Genomic DNA, 5,000 nt, shown 5'->3' with positions numbered 1-5,000 from the left:
CACAAAATACATAATACATGTATAATATGCATAACACCCCGTGTTTTCCCAAGAAATGCTCCATGTAAAGTTATGGAATTTGCCAGAAAGCAAACTCTTACACATGCGCTTTCATGAAATGCTATTGTCAACATTTCCAGATATTGCGAAAATTCTGATCTATCATCATCAGAGGAAAAGTCAGCACACGGCTTGTCAGCAGAAAAATTGCCTGCGGACGTATGCTCAAACAGCAGCTTAAAAATTGTCCAGTAAGACACACAAGTTTGGAAACTCATGATTCCATAGAAAAAGGTCTGACTGAAACATTTCACAGAATTAACTCCAGGATATGACTAATGTTCTCAAAAATTTGTCTCAAAGACTTATTCTCTCAACATGACTCTGCCCAATTATATGCCTCCAAAATAACACACTTGTGAACATAAAAAATGCACACATCTCCATAGGACTCGTAATGCAGTAATGACACTCGCCTCTAAATAGTCACGAAACCAAAGAGAAAGAACCACAGAAATCTTCTCTTGGCTCAAAAAGACAAACTCCCATAACCACAAAAAAAGGGTCACCCGCCAAAGATTAATTCCAACTCCATATATTTCACCATATTAATAATAACACCACTCCGGTTATAAAAATATTTCCTCCATTTGGTTAATAACCAACCCCCTTATATTTCTCTCTTATTTCTCCAATAGCCACATGTTAATAAAAAAAAGACACCACTCCAGGAATACAGAATAATCACCTCTATTTCGGCAAATACAAAATATTTACCTCTATTTCCCCAATAACTCCATGTGGAATAACACAAGGCTCCAAAAAATATATCTCCCAAAAAATGTGCACTCAAGGCAACTAGCTCACACACACAAATATTGCCCCATAATCTCCAAATATGTGTCTCCATTTGCAACAAGGATGGCTGCAAAATAATTGAACTAAACATAGCTCATATCACATTGGCAAATATCAAAAAATGGCCAAAAATATATCCCGCCAATATATTATATCTCAAATCATAACTCCAAAATAATATATACCTCAATTATAACTCTAAATCTCCAGAGAATAACTCAATGTTATAGTCAAAAACTATAAAACTCTCTCCATTTAGCATAATTGCTAAAAAAGGGCAAAAACTCGGCAAATAAAACTGTCTAGAAAATTCTAGAAAAAATCACCAATGTGCCACAACTATTATAACAGAACTCCAAATTCACAGTGTCTTAGCCAAGACTTCTCCATATGTACTACGACATAAGCCACTAGAAAACTTAACCAAGTTTCCTATCTCTCACAAAGTTGTCACAAATACAACTAATGTATTGTGCAAGAAAACTCACTATTTCTGGAACACAAATATCCAGAAAAAAAAATGTAGTGCCATTACGTATCCATTCAAACGTGCAAAAATTCTCCCGTATATTTCTCTGCAGCATCAAATAGCTGAAACACAACACATTCCCGAACAATGACTCTAAGTCACGAATTGAGATATTAAAAAAAATATTGGCATCAACTGGAGAGAAAAAACAAATTCAAATTCACCCTTGGTAAAGAAACTTGTGTCAGCGATGGCTAATTTCCAAAAAAGGAGAAAAGAAAAATCAACTGCATTATTAACTATCCCCGTAACTCACCAGATGTCAAGCAACTATCTGCTGAACTCATAAAAAAAGAAAAAAAACTAAATAATGTGTTGTTAGTTCCTCCCAAATTCAAAAAAAAAGATTTTACCTCCCTTGATAGCATTACAATACCCACGTATTAGTATAAAAAAAATCAGTATCAGAAATATAACTTTCAGCAAAATCACCAAATTGCTATCATCAAAATCACCAGTATCAGTATAAAAAAAAATATCACCAATGTTAATGCTTATCCATTCTCCAAGGAATTCAGCAAAAAATTCAGCAAAAGTTCAGCAAGATTCAACACATTTCACCAAGATTCAGTCAGATTCATCAAGATTCAGCAAAACTCTTCATCGTGAATGACTGAAATATTCTCCAAAGTTACAAAAACTCGACAAATAACCAAGACAAGATCTCTCCCATTAATTCATTGTAATAATTCTCCATGAATAATATCAGTAATAATTATCAACTAATCTCCCATGAAATATCTAAAATATCTCGCAAAGTATGTCTCCCGTAATGATAATTATACTTAAGCAACCCTCCCGTGACACATCTCAAGTATAATAATTATTAACAATAATAATAATGATAATTCTCCATAGTAACAATTGTCTTGCAAAGATCTCAAGTAAGGGTGAAATCAAACAGCTTACACTAGTATTGCTGAACCTTATGACACACAATTTCTCCAGATGCAACACCATTTACGGCACTGTTTTCAAAGTAATCCCTCCAACACAATAAAAAAATTAATAATAATCTGTGTCTCCCCAATATATTTGTCTTCCCAGGTATAAGGAAAACATATAACACATCGTGCATGTTAACTACTTTTCTCCTCATTCACGGGACAGAAAATCTCTTTTTATTTCCTTTTCTCTTCATCCAAGATAAAGAAAATATCTTTTCTAAAAAAAAGACTCTACGGGCGTTTCACTTCATCAACTAGTCAATCAGCTGATATCTTAGCATTTCATTGTCAAGGCCAGACTTGTCCTCAACAGCCCGACAAAGAAAAAAAAAGAAAGGGGGAGTTCACCCACACTGAGAAAAAAAAGTTTCTCCCCCCGTTAGAACAACCCCTCAGTCAAGCGATAGAACACTCCCGAGGCATGCACTAGTACCCATCTCCCCTTGAACAGTGTCTGAGGACCCCCTCCAAGGTATACACTAGTACCCATCTTGCAATCCCCTCTCGACGTATGCAGTACCCACAATGCAACGCACCTCTCTGCGCGGTAACCAGAAATCTGCTGAGCCCGTGAAATTGTGGCCGCTCTTGTCTCCAAGCCAAATATGCTTATCTAAGCACAGTTCACATGAATAGAAAAAAAAAAAATCTTAATACACCCTCATATTTTAAACAAAGACGAATACGTCTATTACAAACAGGCGCCAATAAAGAAAACACGTCACTGCTACTATGGGGAAAAAAAAAAAAAAAAAAAGAAAAAAAAAAAAAAAAAATATTTGGACCTCATAAACCAATCCCATTACACTGAAATATTTAAAACAACCCTCCCTTCAAAACAATAGTTTTTAACACTCACCACTCCATAATGGGAACGAAAAAAAACTCGGAATCCTCATAGAATATGTAAATCTCGTCGGCACAATGCAAACACGATCGGCGAGATGGCACCTGGCAACTCTCACTCACAAACCGGACTGAGTTACTCTCACGACTCACGCCCTGAAGAATCTTGGTACGGGCAAATTTGATGACTCCAATAGAATTTCTTCCCTCATCGCCCATCCCATGAACGGATATTTATCTACCCCTTTTCACTTAGCAACGGAGATTTAACAATTTTCCACAATCCCACAAAGGCTTTGTCGTTTGAAAACTATCGCTAAGCCATAACCCATAACCCCTTTATTTTCTAACTGGTTACCTATCTCTCCATTGACGTTCCTAGGCATAAAAAAAAACCTCTTTTATACAACTTTTAAACCGCTAGCCACCAAATTCCCGCATTACATTAGGTAAGCATGTAGCACGAACGTCAGGCAGACCAATACACAGTATTACACACAGCCTCTCTCTCTCTCTCTCTCTCTCCACCTTTTTCTCTCCATTCTAACAGGTAATGAAAATGAGAGAGTCGCATCATAACATTAACATTTATTAACAATGAATAAATAAGAAATTAAGTCTTACAGACTAACTCAAAAAAACCCCGAACAATAAAATGTCTAATAGTAATGGCAGTCACCATTAGTCACCAAAAAGTCTACACCCCTCTGGGAACTCTTTGTCCCCCTCCATTGCCAGTTCTGCCAAAACCGTCCAAGCAACCAGACCACTATAAACACAGTTAATAAAAAAACTCCCGGTGAGCGCCACGGCATCTTGCCTTTCTCTCGAAGACGCCTCTATCAAAATCCCCCATGGACTTGGGTATTCAACATTATTAACAGGAAGGGGCGCACACGCACATACGAACACACAGTTCGTTAACGCCTCGCAATTCTAGCTGCATCCAGTTTCACAAAGGCACTTTGAGAAGAGTAATAAACTCAGTACATTGACTTGTCCAACTAAGCATTTTTATCTCACGTCACCCATAGAATACTCATTCATCAGCTTTCTCGGGTCGTTGCTTCTCACTGTTCTCCACATTCCATAGGTCACAGAGAACACATGGACAATATATTATTAATCAAAAACCCTAGGCCAACATGTATATATATATATATATATATATATATAATATATATATATATATATATATATATATATATGCAGAAGCCAGGTACTATGTCGTACCCCTAAGTAAATGGAGATATAATGCACAATGATGTAAAATCCTTCTGTAGTTCGGATATATATTTCTTGTACTGGAACTTAAAGCTTTCGACCATCAGCTGTGGTCTTGTTCACTAAACAAGACCACAGCTGATGGTCGAAAGCTTTAAGTTCCTGTACAAGAAATATATACCTTAACTACAGAAGGATTTTACATCATTGTGGATTGTATCACCTATATAGTTGTGATTTTAAGGAACAGATTCAGGATAGGGTTATGATATTTCTCAGTGTATTTACATAGCTAACAGCCATTTTCTTATAATTTAAAAAATCTGCATGAACAAAAATACGTTTATTATTGTTACAGCAAAATATAGACAGATAGATAGATAGATAAATGGATAGATAGATAGATAGATATAGTATTTAGGAGAGACTGATGGGTAACAATTATAACATATATTCGTCAATTCTCTTTACCAAAAAAAAAAAAAAAAATAATAACGATGTAAAATATATTCCTCGATTTCCCTAACCCCAAAAAATACAAAATACAAAAAAATAAAAAAGGCCCAATAAACATCTCTCCAAAGATACACGTGACC

This window comes from Macrobrachium nipponense, chromosome 16, assembly GCF_015104395.2.
Source record: "Macrobrachium nipponense isolate FS-2020 chromosome 16, ASM1510439v2, whole genome shotgun sequence".
Classification (NCBI taxonomy): Eukaryota; Metazoa; Arthropoda; class Malacostraca; order Decapoda; family Palaemonidae; genus Macrobrachium; species Macrobrachium nipponense.
Note: the sequence above shows the minus strand (reverse complement) of the source record.